Source organism: Helianthus annuus, chromosome 14 (genome assembly GCF_002127325.2).
Source record: "Helianthus annuus cultivar XRQ/B chromosome 14, HanXRQr2.0-SUNRISE, whole genome shotgun sequence".
In the NCBI taxonomy this organism is placed as follows: domain Eukaryota; kingdom Viridiplantae; phylum Streptophyta; class Magnoliopsida; order Asterales; family Asteraceae; genus Helianthus; species Helianthus annuus.
In genome coordinates this window covers 81,355,472-81,374,230 of record NC_035446.2, presented here as the reverse complement: position 1 = coordinate 81,374,230, position 18,759 = coordinate 81,355,472, and the positions used below count along the sequence as shown (strand labels likewise).

The window sequence follows — 18,759 nt, the reverse complement described above, 5'->3', positions numbered from 1 at the left end:
AATACACATCCTAAAAGATCCATCCTTCTTCTTGACAAAGAGAACGGGAGCACCCCAGGGTGAAAAGCTAGGACGGATGAAACCTTTGTCAGAAAGTTCCTGCAACTGTTTAGAAAACTCTTGCATCTCGGACGGTGCAAGGCGATATGGAGCTCTGGCAATGGGATTTGCACCAGGTACTAGATCAATACAGAACTTGACTTGGCGTGCTGGAGGTAGTCCAGGTAACTCTTCAGGAAAAACTTCAGAATAATCCCGAACGACAGGAAAATCTGAAATGGACTTACCCTTGCCTTTATCTGCTCTAACATGTGCTAAAAAGGCCACATAGTTCTTCCGTAGATGCTTCCGAGCTTTAAAACAAGACATGAGTTTGAGACCACCGGCAGGCTTCTCACCACGAACCTGTAGGATCTCGCCTGTCGACAGCGGCACACGAACAATCTTCTCGAAACAAACTATCTCTGCATGATACTTGGCTAACCAATCCATACCCACAATAACGTCGAAGCTTCCAAGTTGCATAGGCGTGAGGTCAATAGGAAAAAAGATGGTCGTTAAGGTTCAACTGGCAGTTGTGAAGAACAGATTCAAGAACGATGGGTTCACCATTAGCAACTTCTACTGTCAATGGTTTACCTAGTTTCGTTCTAGACACTCGAAGCATTGGCTCAAAAGATAATGACACAAAACTCTTATCGGCACCCGAATCAAAAAGAACAGATGCTGGCTGATTATTAATAAAGAATGTACCGTTCACCACATTATCATCTGCTTGTGCCTCTTGTGCATTCATGTTGAAGACCCGACCTCGAGCCTGAGCCTGATTCTGGTTTGCATTCTGGTTGGCTAGCCTTGGGCACCGGTTTCTGTAGTGGGTCAGATCCCCACAATTGTAGAACGATCCAGGAGGAAAATGAGGTCGTGCAGCTTGACCTTGTTGTTGAGCAAGAGGCTGAGCTTGGTTCTGGTTAGCAGGAATGCGGCAGGTGGCAGCAAGATGACCATTTCTTCCACAGTTAGTGCATTGACGACACTGAACCTGTGGTGGGTGATGGCCGTTACACCTGTTGCACAAAGGTGCATTGCCAAGATAAGGCTTCTTGGCTGGAGGCTGTGCGGGTTGGTTGGGAGCTGCCTGGTTAACCTGCGCAGTGACAACAAAATTTTGGGAAGCCTTACGCTTCCTTGACCCCCTTGAGGAACCAGAGTCCTTTCCCTTCTTGTTTTGACCTTTCTTGCTATCTTCCTTGTCAGCCGACTGTTTCTTGCCCTTGTCACCCTTCCTGTGTAATTTATTCTTCCGAATCTGTGACTCAGTCAATGTCGCTGATAACTCGATCGCCTGACGGAGTGTGGTAGGGTTGCTACCAGTAAGGATGTCTTGTACCGAGTCAGGCAGACCGTCGATGTACCTTTCGATAGCCTTGTCGAGTGGGGCGACCATAGTCGGGAAAAGTAGACTCAACTCCTCAAACCTATCAGTATATGCTCTGTGCTCACCACTATCTTGTTTCAAATCATCAAACTCTTTCTCCAACGCTCGTTGCTCATGACGAGGACAAAACTCCCTCATCATAAGAGCTCTAAGTTCTGCCCATGTCTGAGCTAGAGCAATTTCTGCACCTTGATCTCTCATAACCCCGTTCCACCACGTAAGAGCCCTCTTCTGAAACACACTCGAAGAAAACTCGACCTTGGGATTGTCAGGACACTGCACGTGACGGAAAGTATTCTCGATGCTCTCGAACCACTGAAGAAGCCCAGTTGCTCCCTCAAAACCACTAAACTTGAGTGGTTTAGCCGAGTTAAAATCCTTGAATTTGCATGTACCATTGTTGTTGTTGGCTTGGTTCCATTGAGCAAAGAGATTCGGGAATTGAGCAGCCATCTGCTGCGCAATGATTTCTGCCAGTTCAGCAGTCGCTATCTGGTGTTCGCGTTGAGGAGGCATTCTAAAAGAGGAAAACATGAAAGGAAACGAGTGAGATGATTGGATGAAGAGAATGAGATGAAACAGAAGCAACAAAAGCAAAGATGGTGGTTATGCATCGCAAAGCAAACAAGCGACACGAATGTCTAGTCAAAGTAAACGGGTTGATAATAATGTATCGCGAAGACATGTTCGCCTATAAGTGAACACTCACCCCAAGAGTTCCCAGGTAAGAGTGTCTGGTCCGATTATGTGGATTTGTACGAACACTCTAGCCTTAGACAGAAAACTCAGGGTACAGGCATTCACTCTTCCAGTTCGCACGTGTTCACACTATTAAAACCCGAAAACCTTGACGAGACTTTTGAAAATTCCAAGGGGTTCAAAACCTTATAACAGAGGGTTCAAAACCTAGCAATCAATTATCCTAGAACATATGATTAATTTTCAAAGCGGATTCGGAACCGAAGTTCTCGTTGTGGTTATCATCTAAGGATAGGTGATGTGCATGTTTTAAAATCTAAACACAAGATAAATTGTGTTTGGGTCCTAGAAAGTTATAGTCTAGGTCAAAGAATTACTAATAACCTAATTTCCTATAACCATTGGCTCTGATACCAACTCTTCTGTCACACCCCGGCCGCGTATAACATGCAACCGCGGCGGAAACGCCGGGGAGTGTTGGGACATAATTAATTGTTTCATAGCCATGGAAATTAAAGTTACATTTTATTTATTAAACATGAGTGTTACATCGTTTCAAAACAGGAAATACAAAGTTCATAACATAATTAAACTAGTCTATCTTCATTTTTAATTACTAAGGCACAGGTCCGCCCTAGTGTCACCATTGTCATCCTATATGATAGCTCCTGAAAACACATGTGAAAGTAGGTACGTCAGCATAAAAATGCCTGTGAGATACATAGGTTTTGTGAAAATGGGATTCATGACTTGAGTTTAAAGAAATGTTTCATATCAGTCAGTCATGAACCTCGTAATTTGTCTTGCTTTGTAAACCATTTGAAAAACGATAATATCATATGATATGTATAGATAAGTGTAAGGTTAAACGGGTAACCAAGTAAAATGAGTTGAATAAGATAATTTTGTTTGTAAAAATAATGTCTTGTGAAGAGTATGTTATTTGTGTAAAATGTAATGTGTCTAAACTGAAATGACTTAGATAACGCTACGATATGTAATATTATACAAGCATTTATATATAGGAAGTACCAGCGGCGTATCCACCATGTTTGTATCATATTACATACGCCACGTTACTCCGACCATTTTCCCAAACCAACCACCAATGTATATTGTTCATGTGTAAATCAATTTTTAAGTGTTATTGTGTAAACCATGTCGAAATGTCTATGTTCGATGTAAACCACCAAATATGTATGTCAATGTCAAAATGTTTATGTTTTAATGTAAATCATGTAATGTGTATCCAAAAGTGTCATGTATGGTATCAACTAAACCATATGTGAAATGCACAAAAACCAGGTATTGAAGTAAAACATGGTTTAAATCAAAGTTATGTTTTTGTGGAACAATTGCATGCTATACCGATACAAACCTTTATGTGGTATTGTGTAAATGCATACATTCAAGCCTTTGTGACTGTAGTGATAGTCCTTTAAACAAATTAAAGTTCTATATGTGTTATGTTCATCGTATTCGGTCATTCCTTCCAATCCAAACAGACCCGAGATTTCAGGAATGGGAGTTGTCAAGTCCTATGGTACCATTACCTACTAACGGGCGGCATGATCGGTGTTAATGAATGTACATTGTATAATTTAAACAAACCAAATGTCATACCGAAATGTAGGCATGTGATAAATAATTGTACTAAGTACGCACACAATGGGCATACATAGCATAAAAGTCGTGTAAATCAATGTGCTAGCATGCTCAGTCAACATACATAGCAGAAAAGGTAATGTAAAACAATGTGCTTAATATGCCAAGTAAACATATGTAGCGGAATGATGTAATGTAAATCAATGTACTAAGTATGCTAAGTAAATATACATAGCGAAATAATGTAATGTAAATCATGTACTAATCAGTGTACTAAAGAACATAGCGAGTATATGATGTGAAAACAGGAAAGCATGAAAGTAACAAGTAGGCACATGTGTTCCACCCCAAAACAGTTTGGAAAACAGTAAAAGATGGGGTTCTATGTACTCACCTGAGATTGCTTTGAAGTTCTTGTATAATAACCAAATAACGCTAGAGATCACAGATATCAACGACACCTAATATAGGTAACTATGTTAATATACCGGACCTGAATCAGAGGATCGGATAGTATGCGGGTTCGTAAACCAAACGAGTATAGAGACTCGTGTGATATGGTTTAACAAAACCTACATACTAAAATGAAACTTAACCTAAGTGCTTGCGACCCATTACGACCCGTTTAGGTAGCTTATGTCACACCCCCAAAATCCACCTGCGGAGTATCACCGCTTGGGAGCGTGACTGACCAGGATCAAGCCCCCAATCATATAGAACAATATATATAGTAAAAGTAAATGCCATTAAACCAAACCAAATCCATATGAAAGGTGTTCCAAATCATAAGTAAGTTATCGCTGTTTAGCGGAAGCGTATAAATAAAACCCATCATAATAAAGTATCAAATGTCATAAGTGTTTAACAAGACAATCACGATCCAAGCCCACAACGACCAGCTCCTCCCTGTGCAAGCTCCATGTATCTAACGACCTGCAAGGCATGTAACAGAGGATCAACAACTAGTTGAGCGAGTTCACTGAAAGTAAATGCGTAATAGTATATTCGTTTGTAACATGTGGCTCTACTGGGCCGATAGTACGTTCTATTGGTGGGGGCTTCCCATGTTGTATAACCACTAGACTATTCGTAACCATAAGTGTTCTACATATCCCGAGAGCAGTAACACGTACAAGTTTACGTAGGTTTTACGTAAGTAATCCTTCACAACCGAGGATAGGGGTACGCGGGGGTTTACGTAGGTTTTACGTAAGTGCCTGACACAACCGAGGCAGTAGTGAGTATAAGTTCACGTAGGTTTTACGTGAGTGTCCTTCGCAACCTGGGGACAGTGAGCAATACAAGTATAAGTAGGTTTTACGTATGTGTCCTGCACAACCGAGGACGATGGTATGGTAGTCTAGTAACAGTGTAAGTACAGTTCTATTCAATCTCAATCCTTCAATCCCAATTCCCGTGCCCTGGGAATCCCATGCCTTAGTAAGAGTGTGAACTCACCTTGGTTTGCTCGGTATGCTAATCTATGCTCAAAGTAATCAATCACGTCCTAAAGTACGCACGTAGGTATAATCAGTTCATATTCACGAAGTTGCTCACGTATAAGTATAATCACAGAAGTACAAAACATGTATTCGATATCATACAAGTCAAGCATATCACTTAACAACAGTTAATAAATCCAGTTAACATTTAACAGAGTTAAATCATGTTACTGTGCAAAGTATTCAAATTGGCAAAACATATAATTGACGAGACACATTCTGTTTCGCCAGCTACCCTTGGCGAAACACCCCCTCTAATTCGTCAACATATCCTTGGCGAAACACTTTCTGTTTCGTCAAGATACCCTTTGGCGAAACACACTCTTGTTTCGTTGAAACCTTAACTGATCTAGCAAGTAACAAACAACATCACAAAACAAACAAAAAAACTAAAAGCCTAGCGGCCGACATCCATCAGCCGCCGCCAAACCTCATTGGACCCCCATATAATTCAGTTGATTGATTCCTCCTTTATCAATAATTGCCGACCACACCACATGAACTGACTTTTGGAGAAATTGTGCTACTATTTTGATTGGGCCATTTTTGTTCCCACCGAAAATTTATCCAATGGCACCCACACATTCACAATATAAATTGACTCATAATATTAATCACACATACACTGACAACTCAACGTGCATGCCTTGCCTAATGTGAGTAAAGTTTTGCAAACAATATTATTGGACCAACTATCCCACTTGCTACACTTCTATTAAACTAACATAATGGGTGACAATCGATTGAACTTTTATTGAATGCATAACGTGATGGAACCGATGTACAAATCTGATTACACGCATGCTGTACCCGATTTAATGATGTTGGTTTTTTTTCCTAAGATCGATGCACTGATATCATGTGCTCGCCTGACAACTATCAATCCTATCATTACATACAAATCAATTTCAATATTAAGACATATATATCATTCAATCAAATATCTGGGGACATGCATGTAATGATCTATTAAAGTATCGAGCAGAAATTTACAATAATGCAAACTAACCTCTATGGAAGGATCACTAAATCGACCGGAAGGAAAAACTTTGGATACTTGCAATTGCCGTCGCACAGAGAGCGTAATAGGGTTCTAGGGTTTTGAGAATTTTGGTAACCGTTCCCCATGAACATAACCTAAACTAATATATCATCACGCATAAGGGCTTGGGCCTATACTGGGCTTTTAAGAGAGGCTTGGCCGGCAAAATCGGCCTGTTTCGTCGAGAGGCAGGTGACGAAACGAACCCCGTTTCGTCGAGTAGACTTATGGCGAAACATATTTTGTTTCGTCGGGTTGTTCCACACTTAAACAGTTAAGTTCATGAAATCAAACTTTACACATATATAGCACATGGCAACTCAACATTCATTTCAACTTATAATTCAACTTATAATTCAACGTACAATTACGAGTCAAACACATCAAACACTAAACAGTTAACGCGTAATAAATCCGAGAGTGAAATGTCGGAAACTCGAGTTGTCACATTATCCCCAACTTGAAAGAAATTTCGTCCCGAAATTTAGCATGCGGTTACTAAGGAAGCTAGGTAAGTTGTATCGTTTACTGGTTTTCCTGGGGTGTCACATCATCCCCCCGTTGAGTTGGAATTTCGTCCCGAAATTCCGTAGTAGCTTCGGCCTAAGTAGTGGTTGCACGGTGTTCGAATAACTGGGGATACTTGAGTTTCATTTGATCTTCTCGTTCCCAGGTGAACTCTGGGCCACGACGGGAGTTCCAACGAACTCGAGCAAGAGGTATTCTAGTGTTCTTGAGAACCTTAACATCCCGGTCCGTAATTTCAACCGGTTCCTCGACGAACTGCAACCGCTCGTCGATAGTGAGTTCCTTAAAAGGAACTATGAGGGTCTCATCTGACAGACACTTCTTTAGATTTGACACGTGGAATACGTTGTGAACTGCACCGAGTTCAGCTAGTAGGTTCAGTCTGTAGGCTACTTTGCCTATTCTTTCAGTGATTTCGAACGGTCCGACATACCGTGGATTGAGCTTGCCTCGTTTACCAAAACGAACCACACCCTTCCAGGGTGAGACTTTGAGTAGCACTCGATCCCCAACTTGGAACTCGAGCGGTTTTCTGCGCAAATCAGCGTAGCTTTTCTGGCGATCACGAGCTGCCGCCATGCGTTGTCGTATCTGTGCTATTCGTTCAGTAGCGTCAACTACCATTTCTGGACCTGTAATCTGACTATCCCCCACCTCTGCCCAACATAGAGGTGACCGGCATTTACGTCCGTACAATGCCTCGAATGGAGCGGCTTGTATGCTGGTGTGGTAACTGTTATTGTATGAAAACTCCACTAAAGGGAGATGCTTTTCCCAGCTGTTGCCGAAATCAATAACACATGCCCGAAGCATGTCTTCAAGAGTCTGGATCGTTCGCTCAGACTGCCCATCCGTCTGAGGATGATACGCTGTGCTCATGTCTAACCGTGAGCCAAAAGATTTGTGCATCGTGACGTGATGTCGTGGTCACGCAAATTTAATCCCAATAACAACTATGTAAATAGTGGCAAGTGGGTATCGAACACAGGGAGTTTGTGGAAAATGTGCTATTTGCGATGCTTCTTTAGGTTAACTAAATTAAACTAATTGCAAGAAAAATAAAATTCACAAGTTGTTTGGATTTGACTGGTTTTAAAAACTAAGATTAATTAACTAATTTGCGAAACGAAACTTGAGGTTGTAAACAATTGAGAAATAAACGACTATCTTGTGTATCTGGTTTGCTTCAACTTTTGTGTTAATCATTTAACTAGAAAGAACTACATAGACATAGTTCATGCATAAACAATTGCAGTGATGAAAGGGGACGAAGTACTCAGATTCCGAGAACGTGAGGTTATCACCCGATGATCAATCAACCCTTACCCAAACCTAACTATACCCATGATATCCCGATTGCCAACGGCACCAAGAACGTATGGTTTCTAATTAGTTTAAAATAAGAATCAACCTGTTACTAACAATCGATTACACACCATAACAATCAATTTAAATGAAAAGAGATTGATATTCTAGAAATGCAAATAAGAACACAAAAGTCTAAACAAACCTTCACCACAAGATAGTCATTAGAGTACCTAGCCACTCATGGCTTTAACACACATCATGACAAAAATAGAAATAAAACAATGTTCACAAGTTCCACCAACAAAGACAAGACCAGAATTTTGTGCCAAGATTGTTCCCCAAAAATTCTAGTGAAAAGATTATGCCAAAGATGTGTTTCTTAGCTTCCAAGTGCCTTCAAATAGTCCCCCACTCGTTTTCCTCAAATAGTAACCGAAAACACATGATGAGACATCATAATTCACCATAAAATGTACTTTAAATGCGGGAGTTACGATTTTGGCACAGTCGGCGCCGTAAGCTACGCCGCCTGCCGTAGCTTACGGCACCCAGCTCATTGAAATAGTCAACATGGCACCGTAAGGTACGGCCAGCCGCCGTAGCTTACGGTGAGCATCAATTCTTTACGCCCCTGTGCTCCTGTCTTACGGCACTAATTTTTGGCATGTTATAGGTGCCGTAAGCTACGGCCTGGTGGCGTAGCTTACGGCTCTGAGTGATCTTTTGCTCCTATTTCCTTCATTCCCCTTGGTTTCCACACATCTCGATCACGCCAGCCTCTAGCATCCTTCAAGCTTCCTTAAACCCGCATTTTGCACACTTTAACACCTGCATCAACATCATCTTGTGATTACCTTATTCACACAAATAACCGGATAAAATGTAGAATGTGCGTTATGTTAAGCCTTTTAAGGGTTGTCCTACAGACCACCCGTCACATCCCCACACTTACCCGTTGCTTGTCCCAAGCAACCACTTCAAAAACTGTTTTTAACCATAAGCGACCAATCATGCAAACCAAACCAAAGTGCCATCCTTTTACTAGCTTTTTATCAAACCACAAGACACACCCCTCACAAACTCTCGGTGACAAGAAAAATTAGCAAGTTATGCTAAACCACTCAATGCGTATATGTGTGTGTGCGACAATAAGCTTGTATGAAAATCAAGTTGCCTCCTAACAAATGTCTAGCATGCTTTTAAATCAAGGAAACTTACGGGTTGTAACGGGGCTAGGTGCAAGGGTAGGAAAAGGAATATATATGTGGTAGCGAAGGATTTAACCCGGTCTTTTATTACACGATGAAACAAACGAACAACTATCAAACTTAACTACTATATACAAGACAACTAAACATCACTTTTTTTTTCTTTTCTTTTATATTTTCATATTTTCATTGCTTTTTCTCTTTTTTTTTTTTTTTTTTTCAAACACTAAATCACAAATTACTAAACAACCACTAATACTATAAGACCGGGTCAAATCGGGTAAATTTTTGGGTAACTAACTAGGGGGTAACAAATGATAGGCTTTAAGCACAAAATGGGCAACTAAATGTCCAAACCCCCGCCCCTCTCACAACCATGCTCATATATATAATTAATGAGGTCCAACCCCCCAAATCCCACACTCGCACTCACCTAGACGAGGCATCCTAGAAGTCCCCTATCATCTTCAAAAGCATGTTGACTCTAAGATTTAACAAGTATTCACACATAAGTTCTATTAACACACAATCACACAACGCCACTCAAACAATGAAATATCACTAACAATCATACGTGGCTCAATTCTCACCAAGAAAAGATTTGAAATGGGTGTCGGTGTGTCAACTGGAACAATATCAAGTGTTCAAAATTTTACACTTTCGCTTGGATTTGCAAAAATTTTTGAATTTCTCAAAAATTTCCCCCATCCCCACACTTGGGATACATTGTCCCAATGTATGGTTTTGAGAGAAAGATCGCTTTCAACAAAAACATCCCCAATGGCTTATATTCTCAAACCCAATTTTTTTTTTTTTTTTTTTTTTTTAGAAACACCACCAACTCTCACAACCCATCAACATATTAACACAAACACCACCCAACCTCCCAACCGCAACATAAACATAAACACATAGACATATATACAAAAATGTACAAAGGAGCGAAATACGACCTGGCTAGTAATACTTCGGCTGTGGGGGCCCAAAGATGGATGTCATCACATCCGTCCATTCACCAAAACCAAATGCTCCACCGCCACTACTGCTTCCTTGATCACTGCTTGGATTTGCTTGTTGGTAACTCATAGCATGCGGATCCACCCATTGAGAGTGATGCAATGGTGGGGTGGGGTATGACACACTACCATCATATGGTGGAAGTGTGGTGTAATCCACAACGGGTGGATCTCCCACAACAGGTTGCCCCGCATGCCATTGATCATGCATGCGCCTTTGTCGATCATCCAAGTAACGGTTATTCATCTCTTCTTCATGGGCATATCTATGAGCACGGTTCAATTGCTCATTCCTATCATAGCTTCTTTTGATAGCCCTTTCCGCACTAGCACCCAAAAAAGTTTGTTGATCAAATAACACTTGGTTTGGTTCACTCCAATTGCCGAATGTGGGTGGCCGCCTTTGTTGAATGATTTGACCCATATCCCCCGAGTGGGCCCAATACGGGTCGTAAGCTTGTTGTGCATAGTCAAATGCACTTCCCACATAGCCAGATTGTACGCCGGCTCCTTGAACCCCCGCTTGACCGACACTTCTTCCTTGAACATCTACCGTGAAAGTGTCTTCACGATAATCATCATCCCCACTCACTTCCTCATCCATTGATTCGGGTTCCTCTTCCTCTCCCGGCCTCAACGGTCTCGCATCCACTTTTAAGGCTCTCCACCTTCTACCATCCGTCTTCAATTTATGAAACCTTTCCGATTCTGTGTAGGTCCAATCCGACCCAAGATTATTAAGGTCGAATGGTCTAAACCTCTTGTAGGACCCTTTTTCATCTCCTTTGATTGCCCCGTACTTCTTGAGCAATGCCGTAATCAACCGGCAATGAGGTATAATCTTCTTCTCCCTACTATTCTTGCTCAACCAAATGTTGTTTAGTACCAAAAATCGGAAAGGAACCTTGGGTGACCCACGCATCATCATATACAAGATTGGCACTTCTTGAAACCGTACCTCCATCTTGTCACCTCGCCTTGGCATGACATTGTACATGCACAACGTCAATAACAACTTCGCCTCCATTCTTAAATTTCTTCTATATAATTTCCCATGTGTTGTGCCCGGAAGAAAGAGGTAATCAAGCATGTTTTGCCATTGTGGATGTTTAGCGGGCTCGTGGTAAAGATCCTTAAGACTTGGGTAAATATATTCATTGGCCGGCCCATCATCAAACTTTGCCACCCGGCGCAAGGAATCATACGACATCTCTACCTTCACACCATTACACTTCCCAACTAACCGCATCTTGTTCGGAGCCTTGAATGGGGGACATTCAAGTGATGCCACCCACTCTTGAATCTGCGTGTCATACATTTTCTTCTTCTCGCCATCATAACACTTTGTGACCGCTCCCCAACCCAACGCGTTAAACTTGGCTATGATCCCGAACGGGGCAAAATCCGACTCCCGGATTTCTTTTTCACAAATAAACGCTTCTCCCCTTTGTTTTAACTTGTTCATTTGTTCGTGAAAAAGATCCTCTCTCCATTCCGCGGGTTGTTCTAACAATGAACCGGATGCCCAATCCGGCTTTGGTCCCCTTGGCGGTGCATCCTCCTCCGAGTCCGGGTCACCAATCCGAGCCAATCTCCTCCTTTTTTGTTGTACCGCATCCCCTTGGGAAGAACTTGCAACCCCCTTTCCTTTCCTAGAAGCCATACCTACACACATTCAAAAACAAAGCAAACAATTCAAGTTAGTTATTTTTATCCCATCTTCCCCACACTTGCTTCATGTTATAGGTATAAATGTGCAAAAGCCCAAAATTTTTATTTTTGCAAACAAAATTTTGGCATGATGTCCCCTAAAATCAGAATTTTTCCAACAAAGTTTCATAAAACATCAACACATTTATACTAATAACAATCAATGGTTTACAAAGTTCTATCATCTATCTCATACAAGCAAGTGTGTAAGTAAAAACATGATGAAAACTTACAAACCTCAATGTACTTCAAAGAATGAACAAAAATTGCATACCTTGGTGTTGTAGAAGATGAGAATCACTAAAGCTTGAAGTTCACACAAAAACCCACAAAAAGCCCCAAAATTCGGTACCTCCTAGGTCCAAATCCGACCCCAAAACAAAGGAAACTTCAAGATTCAAGACTAAATCTGAATTCCTTGTGAAATTTCACCCAAGATGGACTCAAAAATCACTTGAATCGGATAAGTTTAGAGAGAGTTATGGTTATGGAGGCTAGGGTTCTAAAGAGGTAAATGAGGAAGAAGAAGATATGTGGTTGGGGAGAGAAGAAAATGTGTGGTTAGGGTTCAAGATGATTGTTTTATTATTATTTTTATTAAATTTCGGGTTTTGTAATTTTTTTTTTATATACATGACCGACACAAACAAGACCCACAATTCCGCTCGGCACCGTACGCTACGGCAAGGAGCCGTAGCTTACGGTGATTACTGGGGAAATTCCTTCGCCGTAAAACAGGGGCTCTATGCCGTATGGTTTTGTTTGTTGACTGGGTGCCGTAAGCTACGGCCCCCCCACCGTAGCTTACGGCGGTTACTGGGCATTGGGGGTTTGATTTTTTTCTTAAAACTTTGTGTTTTTTTTTTTTTTTTTTTTTTTTTTGGATTTTATGACTTTAAGAAAAACATAAATTTTACCCTACCCCCCGTTAAAAACCCGTGTTGTCCTCAACACTATGTTCGGGAAATTCGTGAAAATTTCCCCACACTTGTTTCGAACACCGGTTTTGAACGAGATTTATTCGAAACGAAATAAACTACACTAAATATTTACAAATACCAAACCTGGGCCTCTTTCACGTTTCCTCATCATCCACTGGGCGTAAAATGTAGCCCACTTTATCTAACTCAAGATTGTTGATATCATTCCCTTCCAAGTACGGTTTGAGGCGATGCCCGTTAACCGTTTGTTGCTTGTTTGTTCGTTCGTCTTGAATATCAACATCTCCGAACCTTCCCACTCTTCGGACAACGTAAGGACCCATCCACTTGCTTTTTAGTTTCCCCGCAAACAATTTCAACCTTGAATTATACAACCACACCTTCTGACCCACTTCAAAGTTCTTTTTCTTGATCTTCGCATCATGAACTTTTTTAAGTTTGTCTTTGTATGCGGCTGCACACTCATAGGCTTGGTCCCTTATTTCCTCTATTTCATTCAATTGAAGCTTTCTCGCCCGACCCGCTTCATCGTAGTTTGCGTTTACCGTTTTAATTGCCCAATATGCCCGGTGTGCCAATTCCATAGGCAAATGGCATCCTTTCCCATAAACCATCCGATAAGGAGTGGTATCAAGTGGAGTTTTGTAAGCCGTTCGATAGGCCCACAACGCATCGTCAAGCTTGCTTGACCAATCCTTCCGATCCGTTCTCACCGTCTTCATTAAAATCTCTTTAATTTGCCGGTTGGAAACTTCGACTTGACCACTCGTTTGCGGGTGGTATGGTGTAGCAACGCGGTGGTTCACATTGTATCTTTTGAGCAACTTTCCAAAATTGAAATTCTTGAAATGCGACCCGCCATCACTTATTATCACCCTAGGCACAACAAAACGAGCAAAAATATTAGATTGCACAAACTTACATACAACGGAGTGATCATTGGTCCTCGTGGCAATAGCTTCAATCCATTTCGACACGTAATCGACCGCCACCAAAATGTATAAAAACCCATTTGAGTTTGGGAAAGGACCCATGAAGTCAATTCCCCAAACATCAAATACTTCTACTACCAAAATCGGGTTTAACGGCATTTCATCACGTTTCGAAATACTTCCCATTCTTTGACAATTGATGCAATTCCGGGCATACTCACAAGAATCCTTGAAAATCGTAGGCCAATAAAACCCACTAGATAACACCCGATACCCCGTCTTGTTCCCACTAAAATGCCCACCACACGCCGATGAATGAGCATGAATCAAAATCTCTAGAACTTCCGTTTCGGGAACACATCTTCGTATCACTTGATCGGCCCCGATTTTGAACAAGTCGGGTTCATCCCATATATATTGCTTCACTTGACTAAGAAATTGTTGTCGTCTTTTCCTAGTCCAATGACTTGGAATTGCACCCTTAGCCAAATAATTGACATAATGGGCATACCAAGGTGCAACATAAGTGGAGACGGCCAACAAGTCTTCATCGGGGAACCGTTCATTGATTTCACTTGGGTCATCGACACCTTCTAACGGGATTCGGGACAAATGATCCGCAACAACATTTTCACACCCTTTTTTGTCCCGAATCTCAAGATCGAATTCTTGTAGTAAAAGCACCCAACGAATCAATCGGGGCTTTGCATCTTTTTTCTCCATCAAGTATCGGACCGCGCTATGATCCGAATATACTATCACCTTGCTTCCCCAAATATAAGATCGAAACTTGTCCAAGGCATACACCACCGCTAATAATTCTTTCTCGGTTGTGGTGTAGTTAAGTTGCACCTCGGACAATGTTTTGCTTGCATAGTATATCACCACCGGCTTCTTATCAACCCTTTGACCCAAAACCGCTCCAATGGTCGTGTCACTAGCATCACACATAATCTCGAACGGCTTTGACCAATCCGGTGGTTGCAAAATAGGAGCCTTCACCAATTGTTCCTTCAAAACATGAAACGCTTGCAAACATTCGTCAGTAAAATCAAAAGGAACATCTTTTAATAACAAGTTACATAAAGGTTTTGTAATTACACTAAAACCTTTAATAAACCTTCGATAAAATCCCGCATGTCCCAAAAAGGATCTCACCCCCTTAACATTCTTTGGTGGGGGTAAAGATGAAATTACCCGAATTTTTGCTTTATCTACCTCCATTCCCCGGTCCGAAATGACATGCCCCAAAACAATACCCTCTTGAACCATAAAATGGCTCTTTTCCCAACTTAGTACCAAGTTTGTCTCAACACACCTTTTTAAAACTTTTTCTAATTCATTAAGACACGAGTCAAAACTTGGACCAAAAATGGAAAAATCATCCATAAACACTTCAAGAGACTCCCCGACCATGTCCGAAAATATACTCATCATACATCTTTGGAATGTGGCGGGGGCGTTACATAATCCAAATGGCATTCGCCGAAAAGCAAATGTACCATATGGACATGTAAACGTGGTTTTGTGTTGGTCGTCCGGGTGAATAGCAATTTGGTTATATCCTGAATACCCATCCAAAAAACAATAATATTTTTGACCGGAAAGTTTCTCAATTATTTGGTCAATGAAGGGTAACGGGAAATGGTCTTTTGAGGTAGCCGCGTTTAATTTCCGATAATCAATACACACTCGCCACCCGGTTACCGGGCGGGTGGCGATTTGCTCACCTTGTTCATCTTTCACTACTTGGATGCCGGATTTTTTAGGCACTACCTGTGTCGGACTTACCCATGCACTATCCGAAATGGGGTAAATGATCCCCGCATCCAACCACTTGATGACTTCTTTCTTCACCACCTCTCTCAAATTCGGATTTAACCTTCTTTGTGTTTCACGGGTCGGCTTCGCATCCTCGCTTGTAATAATCTTGTGCATCACAATGGATGGACTAATGCCTTTTAAATCGGCTATCGTCCACCCAATTGCCGCCTTATGAGCCTTCAACACCCGCATCAATTCTTCCTCTTGAGCTACCTCCAAGTTGGAAGCAATGATCACCGGTAAAGTGTCATTCTCCCCCAAAAATGCATACTTTAGGTGCTTTGGTAGCTCCTTCAACTCTACACTTGGTGGACTTTCCAAAGAAGGCTTTGTGCCCGAATCAATTTCCACCCGTAGAGTATCCGTTTGGTAAGTCCATGGTGGACTTCCTTCCTTCACCGCGAGAGCTTCTTGCTCTTTCTCTTCAACCTCTAACTCGCATGTGTGAACCTGCAAAGACATATCACAAACACAAGAACCCAAAATTTCTTCTTCGAACACCTTCGGGTCATAACCTTCTATAAAATCTGCTAAGAAACACTCATCACCATACACATTAGTACCGTTAGTAAAAACATTCAACCTCATATTTCTATTACCGAATGTCATGTCAACTGTGCCATAACGACAATCAATAATAGCGTGTGCGGTGTTCAAAAATGGCCGACCCAAAATAACATTTTGTTGTTGAATTGGGTCCGCGGATGAGTAATCTAGCACAAGGAAATCAACGGGATAATAAAATTCATCAACTTTAACTATAACATCCCGTACGATACCCCGGGGAAGCTTATGAGACAAGTCGGCTAATACAACCGTGGTTTCGACCCGCTTCAATGGGCCAAAATCGTATTGGTCATATAACCCCCCCGGTAGGATACTTACTCCGGCTCCAAGATCCAATAATGCCCTCGTGGTTTGAAAATTTCCAACTTGAATATTTATCAAGGGCGTTCCCGGATCTTGTAACTTAGGAGGAAGGTCTCCTTTCAATACCGCACTCACCCGCTCCGTCAAATCTACCAATTTAGGCACTTTTTGTTGCCTCTTTTGAGTACACAATTCCTTTAAAAATTTGGCGTAAGCGGGTACCTGTTTAATAGCTTCAAGTAGAGGAAGATTAATTTTAACTTGTTTAAAAACCTCCCACATTTCCTCTTTTTGAGGACCCCGTTTTGAAATAAAATTTTTTCTACCCGGGTCTAATAAAGCCGAAGGAAACGGTACTTCACTAGTCCCCTCACCCTCATTTACTTTTTCTTTTTCTTTAATACTTTCGGGTTTTTCAAAATTGGGTTTTTTAGAAGAAACAATGGGTGGTTCATTCTCTTCCTCACTTTCTTGACCCGTTATATCCTCAACCACCCCTTCAACCAAATCCGGTGAAGGATTGGTTTTATACTCTTTCCCACTTCTCAAAACACTCACATGATGAATATTAACATTGTTACCTCTTGACGTACCATGGGATGGATTTACCTTAGTGTCGCTTGGTAATTGACCTTTATTCTTCTTCAATTCGGACACTTCGGTTGCAAGTTGACCCATTTGAGTGGTCAAAGTTTGGATTGCTTTGTCTCGCGCCTCGTCCTTTTGTATGCGTGCGTCATCCATTTGGTTCCTCTTTTGCATCTCCGCTTGCATACTCTTCAACATTTCCATCATCTCATTTCCACCCGAAGACCCCCCTTGTTCTTGACCCGCTTGGTATTGCCTTTGGTATCCTTGGTTGTTCCCACCTCTATATCCACCTTGATTATTGTAAGGTTGGCGCGAACCATAATTCCCTTGGCTACCTTGAAAGTTCGGGTTTGATTGATTCGAAGGGTTCCCATAACGAAAATTCGGATGATTTCTCAACCCGGGGTGATAAGTGTTAGAATTCATGTTGTAATTTCTACCACCCCCTCCTTGACCTTGAATGGCATGAACTTCTTCAAATTGCCCTTCAACCATTCCTTGGCAATTTTCCGCCGCATGACCTATTTCATTACACAATGCACAAACATCATAAATTTTATTAGAAGTTTGTATGTTACCATCATCAACCGCATGCACTTGTGTTCGGGTAACGGCCGGTCGGGCTCTCCTTGAAGCTTGAGCCTTTCTCTTTGAGGTGATCGCCATTTGTTCCAAAAATTCCCAATCCTCATGCTCATAGTTTGTGCCAAATGTCCCATTTGTAATGGACATCAAATCTCGTGCATCTTCGGCACACAACCCTTCATGAAAAGCGTTCATTAACTCCCAAAGCTCAATCCCATGATGTGGACAATTTTTAATCATCATGTTCAAACGCTCGAATGCTTCATGGAACATTTCGCCTTGTTGTTGTTGAAAGCTCCTCAACCCTTTTCTCGCATCATTGGTCTTTTGGGCGGTATAGAATTCGTCTAAAAATGTTTGTTGCATCTCCGCCCAAGTATAAATAGATGCCGAAGGCAAAGTGTAGAACCACTTCTTTGCCTTGTCCTCCAAAGAAAATTGAAATAGTACCAACTTGATATCATCGGCCGAAAAACCTTGACTCCCAAGAGTATTGCAAATTGAGTCATAGGCCTCCAAATGGAAATAAGGCTCCTCCGTTGCTAGCCCCTTATATTTCGGCAAACTTTGTAACGAATTGGTTCTTACTTCAAAAGTTCTCCCTTGGTTGTTATGAGGAATAACCACCGGTGAAGGATTGTGCGTTATCACCGGTCTAAAATGTGCTTCAATTCCCCTTGCATTTTCCCTAAGATGCCTCCTTGGCACACCAAATCGACCTCTTGGACGAACTTGACCCATTGGCCTTTGCATGGGCCCTTGTGGTACCATTGGTTGTTGAATTGGTCTTTGAATTTGCGGTTGCACTTGTTGTGGTCGAACTTGTTGCAAAGGAACCGGACGTTGCATTTGCGGCCCTTGTGGCCTTGGCCTAATATGTTGAGGTATGAGTTGTTGTTGTTGAACCCCACCAACATTTGGAATCACTTGTACTTGGCCTTGCGTATAACCGTACTCCCC

At 41.7% G+C, this 18,759-nt stretch overlaps 1 non-coding gene across 1 annotated transcript; it reads left to right on the top strand.

Moving 5' to 3' along the window:
- The first annotated feature begins 18,010 nt into the window (after positions 1–18,010).
- LOC118486945 lies at positions 18,011–18,116 on the top strand. The gene has a single exon (XR_004880112.1). It is a non-coding gene; the product is annotated as a small nucleolar RNA R71 (small nucleolar RNA).
- The last annotated feature ends 643 nt before the right edge of the window (positions 18,117–18,759 follow it).